This window comes from Orbicella faveolata, unplaced genomic scaffold, assembly GCF_042242905.1.
Source record: "Orbicella faveolata isolate gen_17 unplaced genomic scaffold, um_ofav_v1 contig_35, whole genome shotgun sequence".
In the NCBI taxonomy this organism is placed as follows: domain Eukaryota; kingdom Metazoa; phylum Cnidaria; class Anthozoa; order Scleractinia; family Merulinidae; genus Orbicella; species Orbicella faveolata.
In genome coordinates, this window is record NW_028301564.1 from 22,472,189 (window position 1) to 22,480,000 (window position 7,812).

Here is a 7,812-nt window from a genome sequence, read left to right on the forward strand (position 1 = left end):
GATGGCGCAATGTTAGAGTCTTCTTGTGCATCTTGATTTTTACCGGTGGAGATTTCATTAACTGAAACAGGAGTGGATACCAGAACTGTGTTGGCCAATGTGGGTAAACTAGGATGGCTGTTGTTTTGCTCTCTTGTATGAACTGAAGGACTTTGCCGATGAGACTAAACGGAGGGAAACAATAGATAAGGTTATAGTGGGACCAATCTATAGTAAAGGCATCAATAGCTACTACTCCTGGATCTGGTCTCCAGGCTATATAGTGGGTTGTCTTGTGGTTTAGCCTTGACGCAAACATATCAATATCAGGCTCACCCAGCTTTGATTTCAATTCATTAAATGCAGTTTGGTCTAGCGACCATTCAGTATTACTACTGTGGAATTCACGGCTAGCCTTATCTGCTTCTGTGTTTAGTTTCCCTGGTAAGTGGGAAATTGATAGTGTTAGCTCTCGATCTATGCACCACATAAAGATTTCCCTGGTGATGTCACTGCAACTGCAAGATTTTGAACCGCCCATATTACGAATGTATGAAACAGCACTAGTATTGTCACAAAGGATTTTTATGTGGCGATTCCGCATATGGTTGCAGAGGGCCTGCAAGGCGAGATGAATGGCCTTTAATTCCAAAAGGTTAATATGTAGTTGGGATTCTTGGTGTGACCATCTGCCACCCGCTACAGATGATGTGCCCTCAATCACCCCTCCCCAGCCCTTAAGAGAGCTGTCAGTCATGACAGTTAAGTCTGAGGGTTTAGGCGTGATGGCTTTGGGGAGTTGATCAACATTGGTGACCCACCATGAAAGGTCCTGTTTTGCTAGAGGGGAGAGTGTCATTTTCCCCTCCAAGTCCCATCCATTGTTTTTTAGAGCATACGTCTTGTCATTTTCTAGAGACCTATAGAACAGAGGTGCATACTGAACTCCTTCAAAGGCTGAGACCATGAGGCCCACTACAGAGGCCACATCTCGAATTGGAATGGGTCCTTCCAGATGTGCTAGATTGTGACACTTGGATTTGATAATGGCTGCTTTTTGAGGGATCATAGAAATGATCATGTCCTTAGAGTTCAGTAAGAATCCCAGGAATTTGGCAATCTGGGTTGGTGTTGTGACACACTTTGATTCGTGAATTGTAAATCCCAGTGATCTAAGCAAAGCAAGTGTTTCAGCTACAACTTGCTCTAATTCATGAGGTGTTTTTGCTAGCAAAAGGATGTCATCTATGTAACCTACTATCAGATATCCTTTTGACCTCAATGTTGCATATACTGGTTTCATGAGCTTTGTAAATACTCTAGGGGCCGATGCAAGGCCATTAGGTAAGCAGGTGAACTCATAAAGAGATCCTTTAAACTCAAATCTGAGAAATTTCCTGTGCTGGGGGTTTATGGGCACAGAATAATAAGCATCCTTGAGATCTAAAACCGCCATCCAATAGTCTTTTTAAAGTAACTGTACTGCTGACTGGAGAGATTCCATTTTAAAATGGTGATATGTGACATACTCATTCAATCTTTTAAGATTTAGGATGAGTCGATGAGACCCATCTTTCTTGGGCCGAGTGAAAACTGTGGATATGAATTCAGTGTCACAATGTGTAGTTTTGTTAATTACTCCCTTCTCTAGGAGTTTATTTATCTCTCTAGCAATGATGAGATCGTCGCCGTTAGAAAAAGTAATATGTGGCGCAGCTGACTGACATGGTGTGCTTTCAAATTCAATGAAATAGCCTGACACAATCTCAAGGATGCTTGGGTCTGTGGTAATAGACCTCCAGTTAGAGATGTGCTTAGCTATATTACCAGCAACAAAATTTGAAACAGTATTTACCGTGTTAGCTTCGTGGGCTACTGAGATGACCTCTTGTTGTTTGTGTTGGACTTCTGGGAGTCCTTGTGTCGCTAGGGTTTGAAGGTTTGGCCCTTCAAGTTTTTTGACTGATTTCTGTGGGAAAAAGATCCCTTGGAGTTGTTGTTGACATAGCCCGTTTGGGATCTGTGGGGTCCTCTATGACCTTGCACTTTGGCTCCAATTTTAGTCACATCTCCTATGTCTTTCAACTGTTTTTGAAGGTCTTCTCCAAACAACAAGTCAGTGAACGGCACATGAGGAGAACAGAGAGAGACATAATCTCTGCCAATATCAGGTTTCATGAGTTGCTTTCGCTGCATGTTAAGTTCATAGTTAACATGCGTCAGCAACGATAGAGCGTCGAGTCCAAACTGTTTTATCTGTTGAACCCCTTCCTGGTCTAGGCCTTTCTTCTCTGTCATGGACAGATCCGTCAAACGAGCGACTGGGATTATGCCTTTAACGAGGGCTTGCTGGATTTTGAACAGCTGCAAAGCCCTCTTCTGCGTGGGCTCACGGAGCTTACGCCAGATGCCTAGATTTACCCTTGTGGGTTTAGCAGTGTCGCAATTTTCCGGTCTAGCTTGGCGCTCAAGCTTTTCTTTCAGCAATTTATCTGGCAAACGGTTGCGGAACATCTTGTTAAGCAGTTTGGCGAGCTGTGGACTGTGAATACTTTTGCCAGTCAGGTCTTCAGACTCGTACTCCTTCTCCAAGTCCGCTAAAATTTCGTCTTCCTTTGGCTCTTCCGCCTCAAGATCGCCATCTTCACCCTCTACTTTATCCAGGAGAGTCTGAATGTCTTCTTCGTTCTCATGTTGGTCGCTCGAGGAGCTCGAGCTGTCTTTGGCGGGTTTCTTGGCGGGAAGACCGTGTTGATGTTCTCGGTCATCACTCAGCCGTTTACCTTTGCCTTTTCCTTTCCCTTTAGAAGGGAATTCCTCGAATTTATCGATTTTCTGTGACAAGGTCAGTATCGCTGACGAAAGGAGCTTTACGTCAGCGTGCGACATCGAAATGTTCGAATCCCTCACAGGGGCCTTGGCCGCCATGACACTTGGCGTGTCGAGATGTTTCTCTCCGGATATTCCGGCGTTGTTGTCCTCGTCTGGGTCATAAGCCAATAACTGGTCTTCGTTCGCCGATTCTGCGGATTCTTTTCCTCCAGACATGTTAACCGCAAGACGTAGAGAGGTCTAAAACACTCGAAAATAAGACTGCGAGAATAAACTTTAGACTGCTTGCTCGGACAGCTAACTTGCACTGAGCTCGGATATCACATGCTTGCTATCTCACGTGACCTCCGATTGTATGCAAATGCGAGGCAGAATTGGTTTTTCGTGCTTTTTTTTCTTTTGTTTTTTTGGTTTTTTTGGTTTGGTTTTATTTTACTTCGTGCAGAATAAGCATAATACTTTTTTTTTTTACCGTTATAAAAGTTGACCATTCCATCTCAAAAATCTAAAGAAAGAAAAAAAAAACACACGGAAAAATTATTCCTAGTCAAAACTATTCAACTCTCTCCGGCGGGGAATCGAACCCCGGTCTTCCGCGTGACAGGCGGGGATACTCACCACTATACTACCGAGGATTTGGATAATAATCTGAGACAAGATGCCCTGTTAAGGCTGGAATGTTTCAGAAAAAAAACATATATTGAGGTTTGCTGATTTTGAAACTAATTCTGCTCGGAGGGGTGCTTCATCCACCTTTCTTAGAAAAATGGTAACCTCACATAAAGGATAGAAGTGAAAGAAGAGGCATGGAACTTTTATCAGTTTGTTAATGGAGAGATGGGCTATGGTCTTAATTTCTGTATTCCACGGGAAATAATATTTTCACTGAGTAACTCATCCTCCTGGAGAAGTTATTGCACAGTTCCTGACGACGAGTTTTGCCGAAGGAAGAGGCTAAAGTGCTTTAAAAGGTTACCAGCATAAAACGGGTGGTGGGTTGTCTAGGATATCGAGAAAAGATTGAGAAAAGTCTTAAAACGAGAAACGTTAAACTTTCTGATGATGAACAAGGCATATGTTATTTTGGACATTATAAACTTGTACATTTAATTGATATCAGATAAGGTACTCCAAGGAGGAATATCTTGCAATCTCCTCTAAGACTTAGTGTAACACATTATCATAACCTAGAAAAACGAGGTGTATTGTTCTGTGTCCTCAAGCGGGGCGCCCAAGCTCAGTTGGTTAAAGCGCCTGTCTAGTAATCAGGGGGTCATGGGTCCAAATCCCATCGATGCCTTTGCATTGATCCTTCCTTTCAACCCTGATATCTTGTTTTAGATACCAATTTTACCAAAGTATGTCATATTTTTAAATGCGACAAATTCAAAAGTGCACGTTTAAGGAAATGAAAGATATGTTGTTCAACGGCTTACGGTCGGTCCGTGCAGTGAAAAACTGTGACCAAGGTCTCGCAAATGCAGTATTTCCAAGTTTTTCACTATACGGATCGATCCTAAGCCGGTGACTCGAGTTCTCGTATTGAAAAGCGTTTGAAAATTTTGACGTACCGACTGACTGACTGTCTCACTGACTGACTGACTGACTGAATGAATGAATGAGGGATTGAATTCCTTTTCTTTATAAGGAACCGAGGAAATCAGTCTTAACAGAGGTACACTCGGAAACAATACAATACAATACAATACAATACAATACAATACAATACAATACAATACAGTACAATACAATACAATACAATACAATGCAATGCAATGCAATACAGTATAAGTCTATAGCCGACTTCATTTGATAAATAAAGATACCCTGCAACCACAGATCACCTACCAGTAATAAACATTTGATTATGTTTTGTTTGTGATTTCCACAAGTCCTATCCTCGGTAGTGTAGTGGTGAGTATCCCCGCCTATCACGCGGGAGACTGGGGTTCGATTCCCCGCCGGGGAGGACAACATACATTTTTGACAGGAAGTCGTTTTTCTTCCTACCGTAGATTCTCCATTATCTGTTGGTCTTTTTGTTTGTTTGTTTCTTTATAAAGTTGTTTGTTTGTTTGATTATTTTGATGTTGGGCAAAATGCGTCGGAACGTTTTTCTTATGGGGTCAACGATATCACATTGGCGAAAAATAACGTAAACCGGGTCATGTGAAAACTATAAAAAGTCGAACAACTATGAAAAAGAGTAACGAATAACAAAACGTTTGCCAGTTTGGCGGAAGTCGAGTTTTCTCCTCGTAGTTTTTTTACTCTTAGAACTACGGGTAAGCCCTGGCAGTTTGATTAACTTAAGGCACCGATGGGATTTGAACCCATGACCTCCTGTTTACTAGACAGGCGCTCTAACCAACTAAGCTACGGCGCCCTCCTTGACGACACAATACAATACACTAAGGCAATAATAATGTGTTACACCTTAATATAATAGAAGATTGGCAGATAATTAACCTGAGGAGTCTCAAAACACTAATCCAGAGTTCCAAAGACTTCTTTTGATAGGACCAATTCGACATATTTATTTAGATTCAGGAAAAGAGGTTTTTTTATTTTATTATTTTATTTTATTGAAACCCCACGGAGGCAGGTTTCAAAACCTTAGAAGTTCTCTCTTTTTTTCTTTGTTTCAAAAAAAATGTAGCCAAATGAAACATACCTGGATATTATCCGTTATTAATCCTCCGTAGACAACTGCAAAAATCGAAAGTAAAATAGAAATTCCTTTTTTCACTAGGCGTTGTCCTCGGGGTCGCTTAACCTCTAATACGTTGGAATCGAAGGTAAGACGCCTTTAATTTGGTAAAAAAAAAAATACATGCTTTTAAATACAGTTGCGTACCATAAGCAGGAAAAAAAACGAAACATCGTAGTTTTGGGAAAATCAAGAAGTTAGTGAAAACAAAAGAAATAAAATTTATAACAAAGTCTGTTTCCGGCCGGGCTTGAACCTGCGACCTTCCGCGTGTTAGGCGGACGTGATAACCACTACACTACGGAAACTACGTTAGGCAAGTATACGTAGTCCCATGTCACCAAGCAGGTCGTCCAACAACTTTACATTTTATCACATTATGTGTACTGTGGGAGTGGATAAGTAGAAGAATGGAGCTAATATGCAGGAGTTAAGCTTATGTTGGGAATACATGAAGGTAGAATGCAGGAAAATGCCGTTCAAATTATAATATCAACGAAACTAATGAAGTATGGCTCAAGTTATGGTTCAAAGAAATGGTTATGAAAAGGACTGATAGATTCCCCACCGGGGAAGAATGGATGACTTTTTGACTGAAGATCGTTTTTCTTCTTACTTGCATTACTCGCAGTTTCGTATCATGTTATCCTGGAGATTTCAAACAATAAGTGAACCTGCAAAGTGGAGGAATCGCGATGGAAAGTGATCACCGACCAACTCTAATTTGCATTATCTGATTCACCACCACGACCCGTAACTTGCTTGCGCAATAACGGGTTGACAAGGAAAGTGAATTCACAGCTTCTAGATCCTTCAACTAATGATAAAATTGGGGAAAGACGGTATTTAGATACAGCCTGCGTCGTTGTATTCTAGTTAGTGTGATCTTTTTTAAAAAAAAGAACAAAGAATGATAATAAACTACAGCGTCCCCGGGTGGGCTTGAACCACCAACCTTTCGGTTAACAGCCGAACGCGCTAGCCGATTGCGCCACGGAGACCTCTATGGATGCGTTACGAATTAGGAAAAACAATCAGTGAATTACATCTTCCTCTGGTATAACTGAAAAAAAAATTGTTTTCCATTTGATTGGTTTTTCGTTTTTTTGTTTTGTTTTGGGTTTATTTTACTTCGTACATAATAAGCATAATACTTCTTTTTACCGTTATCGGTCCTACTCTTTTATTTTTCGTAGACGAATTATTCGTCTTAGAAGTTTTGTTTGTCCTGGGCAAAATATTCATCTTAGACGTTTCTTTCGTCTGAGACGAATTTAGTCGAATTATTTGTCTTAGACATGTAGTGTGGTTGTTATCACGTCCGCCTAACACGCGGAAGGTCGCCGGTTCAAGCCCGGCCGGAAACATAAGTTCTTACTGCCTTTTTTTTTCCTTTTTTTCCCCTGCTCTTTGGTTCTAGGTGTCACTTGACTAGAGGTAAGCGATAAGTAACCTTATGGACCCAGGTCTCTATGGGTTGAGGTCCGCCTTATGTTTGAGGAGGTAAATTCCTTCTCATTTGTAAAAATATACGTTTACCAGTAAACAAAATATACAGTCGTCATAAGTTATGACAACTGTACTAAAACAATTTATTTTACCTTATAGATATACCGGGAATAGATGGTAACCTTTTTATGAAAAATCAGAAAATCTAATTCTTATATCCTGATTGGAACACAGAAATCATAACCACTCTCCTTCCAACACTGTTATGACCTCTATGCCAAGCTATCAGCTTCCACTATAAACTTTTAAATGTAGAGACAAGAAAAGCCTCCAAACAGTTTGCTAATATCTTTCAATACGTTGGAGGGTTAGACGTCTTCAATTTCATAGAAAATGTATTATTTGAAAACAGTGGCGTGCCACAACCAGGAAAAATAAAACATCGTAGTTGTGAGAAAATAAAGAAGTTGGTCAAAAGAGGGGGAAAAAATATAGGAAGCCTGTTTCCGGCCGGGCTTGAACCGGAGACCTTCCGCGTGTGAGGCGGACGTGATAACCACTACACTACGGAAACCAGGTCGTACAATACCTTCACCCTATTCAGACCGGGATATATTTGACCTTCCGCAGCCGAGGTTGGGCCAAGTCTGACCCAGGTAAGAACCTTAAGAATATTCCAGCAATGATAATGTGGCTTAGAGAGTATATAGTAAGTCTAAAATTGTTTCCTTTCGGGAAAGCAAAAGAACACACTTATGTCATATCACGTGATAATTACGTCAGAATATCCGATCAGCCGCCATTTTAGCTGCACTGTCTTGACTATTTTCATATTTTAAAAA

At 40.9% G+C, this 7,812-nt stretch overlaps 1 long non-coding RNA gene, 5 other non-coding genes and 1 pseudogene across 7 annotated transcripts in view; 1 reads left to right on the top strand and 6 right to left on the bottom strand.

Annotated features, from left to right (window-relative positions):
- The window catches only part of LOC149103774 (uncharacterized), a 248,417-nt gene that overhangs the window by 141,267 nt on the left and 99,338 nt on the right, over positions 1-7,812 (bottom strand). The window lies entirely within an intron of this gene.
- On the bottom strand, positions 33-3,155 carry LOC149103797 (uncharacterized; annotated as a pseudogene). The gene is made up of 2 exons (XR_016202211.1): positions 1,835-3,155; positions 33-164 (listed from the first exon to the last, which is right to left on the bottom strand). The product of XR_016202211.1 is annotated as an uncharacterized LOC149103797 (transcript).
- Positions 4,709-4,780, top strand: Trnad-auc (transfer RNA aspartic acid (anticodon AUC)). The gene has a single exon. It is a non-coding gene; the product is annotated as a tRNA-Asp (tRNA).
- Trnat-agu (transfer RNA threonine (anticodon AGU)) lies at positions 5,124-5,197 on the bottom strand. The gene has a single exon. It is a non-coding gene; the product is annotated as a tRNA-Thr (tRNA).
- Trnav-aac (transfer RNA valine (anticodon AAC)) lies at positions 5,757-5,829 on the bottom strand. Its single transcript has one exon. It is a non-coding gene; the product is annotated as a tRNA-Val (tRNA).
- On the bottom strand, positions 6,449-6,522 carry Trnan-guu (transfer RNA asparagine (anticodon GUU)). Its single transcript has one exon. It is a non-coding gene; the product is annotated as a tRNA-Asn (tRNA).
- Positions 7,472-7,544, bottom strand: Trnav-cac (transfer RNA valine (anticodon CAC)). The gene has a single exon. It is a non-coding gene; the product is annotated as a tRNA-Val (tRNA).